Source organism: Mastigoproctus giganteus, chromosome 7 (assembly GCF_048544385.1).
Source record: "Mastigoproctus giganteus isolate SK-2022 chromosome 7, ASM4854438v1, whole genome shotgun sequence".
NCBI classification, from domain to species: domain Eukaryota; kingdom Metazoa; phylum Arthropoda; class Arachnida; order Uropygi; family Thelyphonidae; genus Mastigoproctus; species Mastigoproctus giganteus.
In genome coordinates, this window is record NC_143581.1 from 7774594 (window position 1) to 7790631 (window position 16038).

General features: G+C 38.1%; 1 protein-coding gene across 1 annotated transcript in view; it reads right to left on the bottom strand.

Moving 5' to 3' along the window:
• The window catches only part of LOC150082463 (CD109 antigen-like), a 424736-nt gene that overhangs the window by 209829 nt on the left and 198869 nt on the right, over positions 1 to 16038 (bottom strand). The window lies entirely within an intron of this gene.

Sequence of the window (16038 nt, forward strand, 5' to 3'; positions counted from 1 at the left end):
TGTTTTTCATGCAGGCTTTCTTTACCTTAGCCACAATTACTTGTCAGCACTTTTACTATGGAAAAAAATGACATTTCTTTGGTTTATCATTTAAAGGCACTATAAATTTTATGTCCAAAAGTAAATTATTCTTTTCCTTCTCTTCTCTACTATTAGAGCCTGTCGTCACTTGTAAGCATTAATACACAGCTCTGCTATAGCATTGTCTGCCATCTACATGCTAGTGTCATCAGAAGAAGAGTATCGTGAGAGTTATCAGTTAATGAGGTATGGTTAACTCTTAACAATAATGCATCTAAAACACTCACAAATTAATTGTTTTAGATGCAAAGAAAAATAATGATTATGAAAAAAAAAAGCTAAAGCAGGCTAACCTTTTTTTTTTTTTATCAAATGTAGGAAACAAAATGAGTAACATTACACAATTTCAATATGTTCTTAAGTCCTTCTCTTTATGAAGCATTAACAGTTGAAAAGTTCTTTTTCTTTCTGCTAAGAATGAAAGTCGCACATATATAGAAGATAAATCCATTAACAAAATAGAGGTGAGAATATCTTCACATTTTACAACCTAAATAAAAATACTTTTTAAACATTGCTACATCTGTATAATTTAGTTTTGCAAGAAAACTTTGAATATTATCCTCCATACTTCATTGTGAGATTTTTTTATTTCATATTACTGTGGCATTTTTGTTTCTAAATATGTGGAGTAGCAGCAGAAGTTTCATATTTTTGAAATTTGCTTATTTTCTTGAAGTGTATACAGTTAAAACGTTCCCGAGAAATGGCTCTCATAGTAATAAAGGGGTTCCGTTCCAAAGTATGAAATATATAAGAAAAACGAGTCTAAAATTTTGTCTATGTATGTATTATATGTACCTTCATAATATGACTATGTATATAGACAGTACATAGTGAAATGCAAGTATATGGCATCGAAATGAAAATAAGAAACAATTTAATATTAAATGTAATATTTATTATAAATTTCAAACCAGCGCCTTTGCTATTTAAAAAACTTATCCCGCCAGTGCTATCACCAGTTTCGCTAAAGTGTTGATTAGCATTAGCATTAGCATTAGTAGAGGCATTTGATGCAAGAAAGCAAGCTTATGCAGCATCAGCCAAAAAAAAAAAAAAAAAACCCACTTCCACTTCACCCCTCTGTTCGTTCAAAATACCTGTCCAGCTGAGCCTTAAACTTATTTAGGCTATCAACCTCCACTACAAGGGATGGGAGTCTGTTCCACCAACCAACCACCCGCTGGCTAAAGGCAAATTTCCGCACGTCTATCCTACATCTGTCTTTCCTCAATTTGAATTTATGCCCTCTCAGGTGATTTTTCTGAGCTAGAGGAAGAATCCCATCAGCATTGAGCATGCTTAAACCATTCAAGGCTTTATACACCTCTATCAGATCACCTCGCTGGTGCCTAGTCTCCAGACACTGTAATTTGCAAAACTTAAGCCTTTCTTCGTAAGAGCACCCCTTTGTTCCATTCACTAATCTTGCAGCCCTTCTCTGTACTCGTTCCAGCAGCTCTACATCCTTCTTGAAATGAGGCCTCCAGACCTGTATACAGTACTCTAGGTGTGGCCTGACCATTGCCTTATACAATGGAATAATCACCTCCTTATCCCTGCTGGAAAAATTCCTGTATATCATTGACAATACTCCATGAGCTACTCTTGCAGCCCGTCTGCACTGCTCAGAGAACTTCATATCTGCCTGCACAACCACCCCCAAGTCCCTTTCATTCTCTACCACTGTCAGTGTAGTACCACAGAGTTGATACGTTGCTCTGGGGTTGCTGTTTCCCATGTGTAGTACTTTACATTTGTCAATGTTAAACTTCATTTGCCACCTCTCAGCCCATCTGCTCAACCTTTCCAGATCCTGTTGCAGCAGCATAGTGTCAGTAGTGTCCTTGACAACCCTGCCAACCTTTGTATCGTCTGCAAACTTGGACATTAAGCTTGATATACCATCATCAATATCATTTATAAATACAGAAAACAATAATGGGCCCAACACTGAGCCCTGAGGGACTCCACTAATAACATTAGTCCACGATGAGCAGTGTCCATTAATTACCACTCTCTGTCTTCTCCCCCTCAACCACCCCTTTATCCATAGCAGCAATTTGCCTCCAATGTCACACTGCTCCAATTTGTGTAGCAGTCTTCCATGTGCAACAGTATCAAAAGCCTTTCTAAGATCCAAGTATATAACATCAAAGTTATTCCCTGCATCCAGTTCTTTTGTGACTGCATCATAGTATCCAATCAAGTTGGTCAGGCAAGACTTCCCCTTAACAAAACCATGCTGTGTCTGAGCTATAACTGAAGTCTTGTCTAAATGATCCTGCAGTGCTTCTTTAACCAGTGACTCCATTAATTTTCCTGGAACAGAAGTTAAGCTCACAGGTCTATAATTACTTGTGTCAGCCTTTGATCCTCCTTTGTGAATTGGGGTCACATTTGCACATTTCCAGTCTATGGGTACCTCCCCTGAGTCCAAGGAAGCTCTCATAATTATGGCTAAGGGTTTGCTTACTTCCTTTGCTGCCTCCTTTAATATAACTGGATATATCCCATCCACCCCGGGTGCCTTTCTTGTGTTTATCTTCAACAGTTTCTCCTCCACTTTACTCCCAGTTATTTCAAGATTCTGTAGCTTACTGCTAGAGTTGAATACACCTCTGGCATTCCCCTTGCTGAATAACTCCTCATGTGTGAATGTCGATGCAAAATATTCATTTAGTTTGTTAGCTACCTGAGCAGGATCATCAACAGTTGACCCATCAATATCAAGTGGACCAATCTGATTCATCCCCTTCCTTCTAGAGTTTACATAAGTAAAGAACTCTTTGCTGTTTTTCTTTGCTTCCCTTGCCAAGGATTTCTCGTAATCTTCCTTCGCCTACCTAACCTCCTTTGTAACTTGGTTGCATATCAACTTGTATCTATCATAGGCTTCTGTGTCATGTGTTAATTTGTAAGTATCCCATGCATTTTTCTTCTCTGCCATATGCCTCATTAGTTCATCTGACATCCATTTTGGCCTAAACCTTGAACAATATTTCTTAGTTGGTATGTAAAGCCTAGTAGCTTCCAAGATAAGTTCTTTGAATGCTTCCCATTTTGAATTTGCTGTTGGTAACATCATCAGTTGGTCCCACTGTATAGAATTTAAATACTGTCTCAGTCCATCGTAGTTGCCCTTACGGAAGCAATAACCCTTCCCTTTACCCCTAATGGTATTTACCTCTTTGATTAAATCCCACTTCAGCACACTGTGATCACTGCCACCTAGTGGTTCATTTATCTGCAGATTCTTAATGCATGAAGAATCACTGCTGATAATCAAATCAAGAGTATTACTCCCTCTAGTTGCCTCCCGAACATGCTGATGTAGAAAACAATCATCCAATAAATCCACAAAAGCCCTGCTAGTGTGTGAGTAACCAGCCCCCAAATTCCAGTCAATATCTGGGAAATTAAAATCTCCCATTATAAGACTCTCTGATTTACTGGCCCACTCTATTTCCCTGTATAGTTCCTTATTATACTCATCAGAGTCATTAGGCCTATAGCACACTCCTACTCTCAATTTTGATCTCCCAATGCTTATGTCACACCAAACTGACTCAACACTGCACTGTCCAGCGATGTCGACTGGCTTCACTTCCTTGGTTTTTATGTGTTTCTTAACTAATAGCATAACCCCTCCCCCCTTCCTATCCTGTCTATCCTTTCTGTAGACGTTGTACTCCCCAAATTGCAGTTCTGCATCCCTTATATCTGTGTGACACCACGTCTCTGATATCCCAACAATATCTGCCTTTGATGTTTTGAGCAATACTTCAAATTCATCAAATTTATTTACTAAACTCCTAGCATTGGTGTACACGCAGGTATACCTGCACCTGTTTCTATTCTTAGCTACCCTAACACCCCGGGGGCTTACATCTGGTGAGTATGGGCTTGGCAAACCCAGGGTCCTGAGCTGGATATCATCATTCTTCTCTTTCTTGGTGGTTCCTTTCTACTTCTCTCTCTGGGTAACTCGGGAAATTTCTTTTTTTTGGCTGGTGCAGCATAAGCCTCAGGCTTCCTTGTACCATGTGGCTAATAATAATAATAATAATAATAATAACACAACCCATGTGTTTACTTGTACCCCAATGGCTCCCAGCAGTCTCTGAAATACCATGCATCTTGTTTTTCAGGCTTCTGCTCATTCTAATAGAAGCAGTGCAAGAATCTCTTTCACCTCTGCCAGTGGCTACTGTCAATCTATTGGTCTTTGTCTCCCCCCAAGCTAGCAGTTTTCCGACCCACCTAACACTGCCTCGATAGCATCAGCAAATATTCTTGCACCCTTTCTATTTAAGTGTATCCCATCCCTGTAGAAGCAATCTCTCCTGTTACAAGTACAGTCCAGGCTGAAAAAAATTCTACCCCTTGAGCCTTGCACAATCTTTCCAGGGCCGAATTGATCGACATGGCTCTCATCATATACTCCCTCCTATCGTGTCTGGGCAGAATTGCAGACACTTTCAAATTCAAAAAAATGATAAAGGAGTTTTGCCTTTTCACGAATGATGAGTGAACTTAACAGAATTTTATTTTGAGTTCAGTCTTCTATCCACAGATTTAAAGCTTTTCCATTTTTTCTAATTTATCATCATGAGTTACAAAGCAAATTTTTGAAGCAATTAGCACGTTTTCACGGACACTAAGGCAGATTTTTTCTTCCAATTTCTTGATTGATCATACTGTCGACTCATTGATATTATAATGTTTTGCCACTGAGGAGACACTTTCACCATTAGAAATTTTGTCTAATAACTCAATTTTATTCGCTAATGTCATCACCTTCTTTGATATTTTCACATTTCCCTTGTTATTCGTAGCCATATTTTTGTACGGGTTAGAAAGAACTTGTCCACAATAAAGTCACTTTCTTCCGTTAACACACTTGAAAAAGTCTGTTTTACACTGCAAAACGGTAGATCTATCACTTTTGTAAGCATATCAATTTATAAATTGATAAATTTATTCAATTTATAAGCATATAAGTTAAAAGCAAACGACGAAACCTTCCATGACAAGCGCATAACACATACTGAACCAGGATTAGCGAGAAACATCCACGCTCGCGATTTTGTCACCACTCCCCCCCACCCACCCACTGAGCGCTGTTTTGACTGGGAAAGATAATTTTATCCACGCCCATGTTTTTTTATAGCGGAAAATGTTCACAGCGCTTTAAAATTCACATTTTTTTAGGTTTCATTTTATATTAAATCAGCGACCACGAATACGCGAATACAGATACCGCAAATAGCGGGGGTTTACTGTACATCTAGAGAAGTATTTTTTCAATCTCTTTAATAATATTGTTTAATCATGAACCAAATGTGTAAAACCTCACTTGGGGTAGTGGAGCATGATAAAGACCTGGGAATGGGAGAGGGGATATGAAATGCAAAGAAGTGAGTAGGACAGCTCATGGGGTTTCATCAATGATATGCAGGAATGAGAAGGTGATTATCTCATTGTGTAAGGCAGTGGTTAGGCTAAATTTGTTGGAAAAATACAGAACCATGCTGAGGAAATGTCGCGAGCTAGGCCATAATGTTTATGTGTCTGCAATTCTGCCCAGACACGATAGGAGGGATTATATGTTAAGAGCCTTGTGGATTAACTCAAGACTTGAAGGAATCTGCAAGGCTTTAGGGGGTAAATTTCTATCAGCATGGCCCACACTTGTAGGTAGAAGGAATTTGTTTTGTAGAGACGGGATACACTTAAACAAAGGTGGTGCAAAAGTTTTTGCCAGTATTATTGAGGATACCTTAAAGGTTCAGGGAAACTGCTAGTTAGGGGGAGGGGATGTGGGTAATACTTACACGCGTTTATCTGATAATATTGGTCAATGTAACTCTTGCACATACCTTAAGAGTTCTTATCTGTTACCCCAACTGGATGTATTATCTAGATGTTCTGGAGGCAAAGACGTTTCACGTGAGCGGGTAGCTAATATCAGGGAAGAGAGCCTAAAAAACTTCAAGGGTTGTGTTAGGGTTGTTAAATATACAAGAACAGTAAATCTTAATTGTTTATACAGTAACGTTAGAAGTGTCGTCAATAAAATGAGCGAATTCGAACTGCTGGTTAAAACAAGTAACGCGGACATAATAGGGCTTACAGAGACGTGGTGCCATCCGGAAATTGGGGATGATGAGTTTCAGTATGGCTTGTATAATGTATTTAGGAAGGATAGGGTAGATAGAAGGGGTGGTGGAGTAATGCTTCTTATCAGAAGCAGCCTGAGTGCGACGATAGCTTTCCCGGATTCAGACATTTCACATGCTAGTATAGAGTCTGTATGGTGTGAGATAGTTGGAAACAAAGGTATAATGCAAGTAGGAGTAATCTACAGACCAGGTGATTGTGAAGATTATGATGAAAGCCTCTACATGCAAATGGAATGGGCAAGTAAGCGTCAATGCCTTATTATGGGTGATTTCAATTTGCCTCTAATTGATTGGATTAAATGGGAAGGAAACTCGACATGGGGAACAAAATTTTTAAATCAACTAGATGACTGTTATTTGTATCAACATTTCAGGGAAAGTACTAGAGAAAAGAATATCCGAGACCTCATCATCACACATGAATCAGATGACATAACAGGGCTGACAGTAGAGGAACCAGTAGCAGGAAGTGATCACGGAGTTCTACGGTGGATGATGACGAGAGAGGTAGCAGAAGTAAAAGGCAAAGGAATGGGTTTTAATTTCAGAAAAGGAAATTACGATGCCTTAAGGTAACTACATGGCCTCTATTAACTGGGTAGATATCGCGCAGAGAATGAATACAATTGAACTGTGGTACGCTTTTAAAACATTAATCACAGATGCCTTGAATGTGTATATACCATTAAAAAAATACTCCACGAGAAGGGTTCCAAGTTGGATGAATAGTGAAGTTGCCGCATTACTTGAGCAGAAAAAGGTGGCATGGAAAGGTTACAGAGCAATAAAAAGTACTGAAGCCTATAACAGCTACAAGGTGATGTGTAATAGAGCCACAGAAAAGGTTCGACAGGCAAAGGCAGTGTATGAGGAATCACTAGCAAACAGAGCAAAGAGGGGGGATAAAGAATTCTTCACATATGTAAATGCCAAGAAGAGCAGGACAAACCAGATCGGACCTTTACGTAAGGGAAAGGGGATAGTAATAAATACACCAGCTGCTGTTGCAGATGAACTCAACAGTTATTTTGCATCGATATTTACAAATGAAAAGCCTTTTGTGGCAATGGGAAATTGTGGGAGCGAAGTTAAAAAATATGTAATTAATGATATTGAAATTTCGCAAGATTATTTAATGAAAAAACTTTCGAGCCTACAGACCAGTAAGGCTCCTGGAGTTGAGGGAATATACCCTATAATCTTAAGAGAGGCGGCAAGCGAGTGCATTGAACCATTGAGGCTAATTATGCGAGCATCACTAGACTCTGGGGAGATTCCCTTGGATTGAAAAAGTGCAAATGTATCTCCCATACATAATGGTGGCTCTAAAAGTGAAGATGGAAATTATCGACCTGTCAGTCTGACTTCAGTAGTAGGGAAAATCATGGAGGCAATGATCAAGGGTGGAATTCAGGATCATTTGGATCGAATTGAAATTCTCAAGGAAACTCAGCATGGTTTTTGTAAAGGGAAAATCATGTTTAACAAATCTGGTTCGCTATTTCGAAAGGGTCATTCACGAGCTGGATTTAGGGAATAATTTCGACATTGTTTATTTAGATTTCAGCAAAGCTTTTGACTCAGTCCCACATGAGCGGTTGCTTTATAAGCTGGAACAGGTTGGAATCACTGGGAAAATCCTTAGATGGATAGAAGGATGGCTTCAGGGCAGGAGGCAGAGGGTTGTGATAAATGGCTATTCCTCAGATTGGGTTGATGTAAGAAGTGGGGTTCCCCAAGGATCAGTATTAGGACCACTGTTATTTTTAATTTTCATAAATGACATTGATGAAGGGATAGAGGGCGTGATGTCTAAATTTGCAGATGATGTTAAAATTGGTAGAGTAGTTAATGATCACTATCAAGCTGAGTTTCTTCAGAGAGACCTAGATAGACTTCAGGAATGGTCAGAAAAATGGCAGCTGTGCTTTAATCCAACAAAGTGTAAGGTATTACACCTGGGAAACAGTAATCCCAAAATAACTTATTCACTTGGTGGAGTTCAACTAAACCCAGTACTGGAGGAAAGGGACTTGGGTGTTACGATACGGTCAGACATGAAATTCTCTGAGCATTGTAAACAGGTTGCAAGGAAGGCCCATGGTGTCCTATCGATGATCTATCGAACTTTTGCAAGTAGAGATAGGGACATGATAATCCCATTATATAAGGCTTATGTTAGACCACACTTGGAATACTGTGTTCAAGTATGGAGACCGCGCCTAAAGAAAGATATCGAGTTTCTTGAAAGGGTGCAAAGAAGGGTAACTTGCCTGGTGAGATCGGCTAAAGGACGTCCTTATGAAGAAAGACTTCGAATATGTGGGTTGCAGAGTTTGGAAACTAGACACCTTAGAGGAGATTTGATTGAGGTGTTTAAGGCTCTGAGAGGCATCAGTAAAATGAATGAGGACGAAATTTTCAGGATTATAAATGATGCTAGAACTAGGGGACATAAATTCAAGTTACAGGGGGAAATGTTTAGATTGGACTGCAGGAAGTTTTATTTTAGCCAGCGAGTTATAAATTACTGGAATAAGTTGCCTTCATGGGTGGTAGAGGCCGACAGTTTGGGGAATTCAAAGGTCATCTGGATAGTACTTTCGGGTAAGGGAAGCGCATAGGATGATAGGTTTAATTTCCTTTTTTTTTCCTTTTTTTTTTGTATTAATTATTATTATTTAGTTATTTATTTATTTTATTTTTATTTTTTATCAGTTTTGTTCGGATTTTTTTTTTTTTTTTGGCTGGTGCAGCATAAGCCGTAGGCTTTCTTGCACCATGCGGCCGTTACTAATACTAACACTAAGTCTGGAAGTCTCATTTTAGGAAGGATATGAATCCGTTGGAAATCTGCAGAAAAGATAAACAAGATTAGTGGGGGGAATAAATGGGTGCTTTTACTAAGAAAGGCTTCAGTTCTGAAAATTGCAGTGCCTTGAGACTAGGCACCTGTGAAGAGATCTGATTGGAGTGTTTAAAGCTTTGAATGGATAAAATAAACTCAATACTAATGGCATCTTTCCTCTTTCTCAGACTACACACATGAATGGAGGCATAAATTGAAATTGAGGAAGGATAGTTAGAAGACAGATGTGTGGAAATTTGTCTTTAGCCAGCAGGCAGTTGATTGCTGGAACAAACATCCATCTGGCGTTGAAGTGGGTAGTCTGAATAAATTCAAGGAAGAGCAAACAAACTATTAGAAGGGAGGGAGGGACAAGTGATATTGGAAAATTAATTTTTTTGCTGATGCTATATAAGTTTGCTTTTGTGGATCACCTGCTACTACTAGTAAAAAGTAAAAAAGTAAAGTGCAGCCATTATCAACCCACTGCAGGATGGAAGCCTCCTCAACAATTTATGCTGAGGGAAATGGACCATAATCTGCCACGCTGGTCCAGTGCGGGTTGGCAGATCGACCGTATTCAGCAGTCAGGGGCTTGAACCCCGGTCTACTCAAAGAGCGTGTGCTACTGCACTCCCGCTCCTGCCCACTCGGCTACGGAGGCTGTCTACTACTAGTACTACTATCTAAATATCTGTTTAAAGAGCACATCTGCAAAGGCGGTCCATGCTAATATGCTGTCAATACTAAGGAACTCCGCTCTACCATATTTTACTGTTACTTAGTGGTATGCAAATCCATGGAAGAGAGTCACATTAATATGAGTGCCATTCAGGTTGCCCCTCAGCATATCTCAATTCAGAATTAGCTTGAGAAATAATGATGAAAGTTCCTCAAATGACTATTAAACATATTTCTGGGTCTGCTGATGTATCTAAAAGCATTGTATATAGTACACCAACTGCTTAAATTTGAGAAAGGTTTCCAAGTGAGTTTCACAGAAAAGCTACAGCCTGAAAACATCAGAACAACATCTTTGAGGAGAGTTAGGTAAAACCACAGGGACTTTCTTTTCTGGTTTCTAGTTTTTTTTTTTTTTTTTGGTAGTTGTTGGCGCATCGGCTTCTGTGGCCATAGTGCACCTCTCAAGGTTTTTTCAGTACTTTGATCCAAGCCTGAGGCGGGATTCGAACCTGCGACCTTTGGGTTGCCAGGCAGGCACCTTACCCATCTGGCTAGCCCGGTCGGCGGTTTCTAGTTAATAACCGTGGATGAGACATGAGTGATCCTTGTGGAGATACTCAAGGAGTAATTCTTATTAAGTACCTTGGGCATGAAACTATAATCACAGGTCAGTATTATGCACCGCAAAACAGCATTTCCACAGCACACAAGCCTATAGCTTGTTGTGTGCTGGTGCCTTATTCTCTAGCACTTTTTCCAATGTGACTTTCTCATTCCAAAAACTTATGAAGCACTTTCAGAGAGAGCAAATGAAGAGGTGACACATGCTGTGAAAGACTGGATTGCAGAGAAGATTAGTGACTTCTTTTTTTTTTTGCAAGGTATAAAAAGAAACACATTGGAAAAAGTGCAGCAATATTGCAGTTCAGGGTAACTATTTCAAACACTGAAATAAAACTTCTTTTAAAAAAACTTATTTTATTTATATTATAAATTTATAAATTAATTAATAAATTAATTAATTTATTTATAAATTAATTAATTAAAAATTAATTTATATTACTTATTTTAAAATTACAGGACTTTTCAAACTGAAACTTGGTGGAATAGGGTTTCTATTCTAATATGATACCTTCGCTCAGTTTGTTATGCTGATTTCAAAAATAACATCCAATATGGATTTTCTGCACACTGGATAAAAGGAAAAAAGTTTCCTGATTTTGTAAATTTTATTTGATTTGTATGAACAACAATTTAAATACTTTTTATAAAAAAAATCGAGAAAACTTAAGTGAAAAAAATAAAATAATATTTATGCAAAAGTGAATGTTCATGAATATTCACCAGATTTCTTGTAATAAATTCTAGGTATTTTGGTCTTGAAAATCTTCTGGTCTTGTTTTTTTTTTTATGCATTGTATACCAGGCATCACCCTTTCCAAAGATCTGAAATAATCTGAGATCATTTTTTCATTCCATCATCCCTGCTACCTTGGTAGAATTGGTCATCTTGTTCCTTGCCAATGGAACCAAGATTTTCCAGGAAAAAAAAAAAAAAAAGAAAGTCTGTGTGAGTGTGCAAGAAATTAAGTTAATTTTACAGCATAATTTTTGAGCATATTTTCAATATTACTCTCATAATTTCATCTTTCTTGCTTTCTAAGAAGTTGTGAAAAACATTATTAAAACCAATATGCTTCCTTCCCAACTGTGTTCACTGTTGCTACAAACTATTCATCTGAAGTTAACTTTATAATCTGTGTTCCAATAAAAATGACTTCATGTTTCATATTAGATAAGCATGAAAATTTATTGCAAAGATATTTGAAACAATTACCATTCTTGTTTAAAGCCTTTAAATATTGCCAAATTAGTCCTAATTTAATATGAAGTGGCAGTAGCAGGACTTTTGTTTGGCCCACCTGACATTCGATACTTTTTGAACCTGGTACAAAGCTATCTCTTCAGAATATGAAGTCATGCTGACTTTATGTTCTGCTGTCCCATAGCATATCATGATCACTGACCAATGAGGTACATGTAATCTTCAAATCTCCACAAGGTAATGTCCTTGTGGAGACTTGTGAAATTCATCCCAAATTCTTCTCAGGAAGATTTCATATACACCAATAGAGCCTTAGAAGCTCCATTATAGGAACCAAGAGAGGAGAATTGTTCATCAATTCCCCCAAGAGTACTCTGAAAGGCAATGGCTACTCTGAAATTTCCCTCCATAATGATCCTGTTCATTAGGTTCAATTGAAATAATCATTAGGTTCCAACTAAACATTCAGTTCAATTGGTACAGACTCATAACCTGAATTTTAATTTAGTTCAATTAAAGGAGTCATGAAAAACTTCTTAATAAAGTTTCATCCCATAAAAATGTCTTTTTAACAAATTCTGTAATGTTTTTCCTTAATATTTTGTACAACAAAAATATTAGAAAGTTATGCAGCCTCTTCTTGGCAAATACAAAACTTACAAAGAAATAAACACAAATACTACTGTATTGTCCTATGAACTAAAACCATACAGAGAATGGTGAATCCTAGCATTTTGTTGTCCATATATGAGAGAACAAATATAGACACGTATAATTATAACCCAGTTTAATGTAAAATATACTAACAGGCAATAGCTTTCGAGATTCCAGTTCTCTCAACCATGGACCCCAGTACACCAGGCCCATTCATTATTACTACTGTCCATATATATATATACATACACAAAAAACACCTTATGCTGTGCATCCTCAACATTCCTAGAAGAGTCTGTTCCCAATCTACTAGAGTCTGTGCCAAAGGTTAGGCAGGTGAAGGCAAATTACGAGAATTTTTTGGCAAAGGATGCAAAGAGTTCTTTACTTATGTAAACTCTAGAACAGGGGTGGGCAACAGCCGGCCCGCGGGCCACATCCGGCCCGTGACGATGTTGAATCCGGCCTCCTCGGTAAATGCATAAATATAGAAAATCCATACCTGACTACACTCGCCGTAAACGTTCAGCTTAATTCAGTTCAATCGGGAACCAAGTGATTCTACGCAGCGTCAAAGAGTTATTTCCTAATTATTATTGTAGCATCGATCGAACGAAGTTCCTTTGGGTTTGACTTCTTATTGAAAAAAATAATATTGGTGCGAGATATTTTATGTTTTATGCCTTTTCTAATTATTACAATTTTTAATTTAATATAATTTATAGCCCATAAAATTAGCCAATTAAAAAAAAAAGAAAAATTGATGCCGAATGCTGCATTTTCAATGATAATTGGACATTCAGATATTTTTTTTAAAAATACATTAATAATTTGGTAATTCAAGTAATATAACATTTTTTAGGTTCTGATTTTTTTTATTAAATCATTCAATCTATTCCGGCCCGCATCATGATGCGAAAATTTCATTCGGCCCGCATCATGATATGAAAATTTCATTCGGCCCGCTGATGAAAAAAGTTGCCCACCCCTGCTCTAGAAGGAAGGGGGATGGATCAGATTGGTCCACTTAACATAGATGGTTTGACTATTGATGATCCTGCTCAGGTAGCTGATAAACTGAATGAGTATTTTGCACTACATTCACACGAGGAGTTATTCAAGGAGGGGAATGTGAGAAGTTTATTAAATTCTAACAGGGAGATAAGTGATTTTGTAATAACTGAGAGCAAAGTGGAGGAGAAATTGTTGAAGTTAAACATAAGGCACCTGGGGGTGGATGAGATCTATCCAATTATATTAAAGGAGGCAGCAAAGGAAGTAAGCAAACACTTAGCCATAATTATGAGAGCTTCCTTGGACTCAAGGGAAGGAGGTGTGCAAATGAACAATTATATCAAAAATAATTTTGATATCATATACCTGAATTTCAGGAAAGCTTTTGATAGTGTTGCACATGGAAGACTGCTGTACAAATTGGAGTGGTAGGCATTAAGGACAAGTTGCTACAATTCTTTAATGGGGTTCAAAAGGTGACACAAGGAACTATAGACCTGTTAGTTTAACTTGTGTTCAGAGGATATTAATGGAGTCACTCATTAAAGAAGCATTGCAGGATCATCTAGACAAGACAGCAATAATAGTTAAGACATAGCATGGGTTTGTTAAAGGGAGGCCTTGTCTGACCAATTTGATTGGGTACTATAATGTGGTCACAAAGGAACTGGATGCAAAAAATAATTTTGATATCATATACCTGGATTTCAGGAAAGCTTTTGATAGTGTTGCACATGGAAAACTGCTGTACAAATTGGAGTGGTATGGCATTAAGAATAGGTTGCTACAATGGATAAAGGGATGGTTGAGTAGGAGACGACAGAGAGCGGTAATCAATGGACACTGCTCTTTGTGGACTAATGTTATTAGTGGAGTTCTCCAGGGTTTGGTGCAGGGCCCATTGCTGTTTTGTGTATTAATCAATAATATTGATGAAGGTATATCAGGCTTAATGTCCAAGTCTGCAGAAGATAAAAATGTTGGCAGGGTTGTTAACAACAGTAAAGACAGTATGCTACTGCAACTGGATCTAGATAAGTTGGGCAAATGGGCTGAGAAGTGGCAACTGAAGTTTAACATTGACAAATGCAAAGTACTGCATATGGGTAGCAGTAGCCCAAATGAACCTTATCAACTGTGTGGTACTACACTCAAAAGTGGAGAGTGAAAAAGGCCTGGGGGGGGGATAATTGTGCAGTCAGATAAGAAGTTTGCTGAGCAGTGCAGACGGGCTGCCAGAGCAGGCCATGGAGTCTTGTCAATGATATATAGGAATTTTTCTAGCATGGACAAGGAGGTGATTATCCCGTTGTACAAGGCAATGGTCAGGCCACACCTTGAATACTGTGTACAGTCAGTCCTCGTATAACACGTGTTTACACTACACGAATTCGATCATACATGATTTATAAACAGGGGAACGATATCGTGTATAACACGAACTGAATTCGCTTATGCACGATTCGCCTCTGTTTACAAGAAATAGCAGTCGAACGTGGAATCACCCCAACTGAACGCAACATGATAGGAATGAAGAGAAGATTCTGAAAATGTATTTATATTTTTTGTATCAGTGAAGGGGAAACACATTTCACCATAATATCGTAAAAACCCACAAAATTCCAGCTATCGGTATTATTGCAAATGCAATTAGATCAAGTTTACTACCTGTTTATAACAGATTCCACTAGCAGGAATGCAACTGGAAATTGTTTTTATTGTATTATGGTAGTAATCCCCAGTAATGTGCTTTAGTAAAATGTGAGCTAGTGAGGTGTCAATAGTGCATCTCTGCCTTTATGGTGTTGTTTATTCAGTTGCTACACACACGCAGCTTTGTTTGTGTGTATCAAGCGTGCCTCCTCATTTTGTAATTGTGCTTTATTCCCTAAAAATGAATAAAATACTTAAAAGGTGTGAAAAGGAAACGTCCTGGTGATGACACTACAGATTCAGAGAGAAAAAGAAAAGCAATATCGATAGGCAGAGGCGGACTGGGTCAAAAATTCTTACGCAGGAAAATTTGTAGAGGCCTCATACTAGCATTTATGGCCAAAATCACAATGGCCTCTGGCCCACCAGGGATTCCCTGTTAAGGCTTATGGCCAATCTGCCTCTGTCGATAGGGAAAAAATATGAAATTGTGAAATGAGCAAAATGAAAGACCACGTGATATCGCACGTGCTACAGGCCTAAATGAGGCAACGCCGAAAATTTCAAAGAATGCAGAGAAAATAAAAACAACTTTCATAGCAGGAAGAACTCAAAGTGTAATAAAATCCATTAGATCAAGATAAAAAGAATTGGAAGAGATGGAACCACTGTCATCTGTTTGGATAGAAAATCAAACAAAGAACAAGTTTGCTTACGATAGAAGCAAAAGCATTAGCAATATTTTATTACGTAATAAAATACATAAGTATTTTATTACGATTATTTATTGTGTTTGGTAATGTTTTGTTTACAAATGTGTGTGTTCAATCTTGGGTGGTCGGCACCTAACCCTATTTTTCCCATAGGGCCTGTTGTTTATATTGCACAATTTTGCATTGCACGAGGGTTTCTAGGAACACAACTATCATGCTATACGAGGACTGACTGTACAGGTCTGGAGGCCTCATTTTAGGAAGGATGTAGAGTTGCTAGAATGAGTACAAAGAACGGCAACAAGATTTGTGAGGGGAACAAAGGGGTGCTCTTACCAGGATAGGCTTAAGTTCTGCAAATTGCAGTGCCTGGAGACT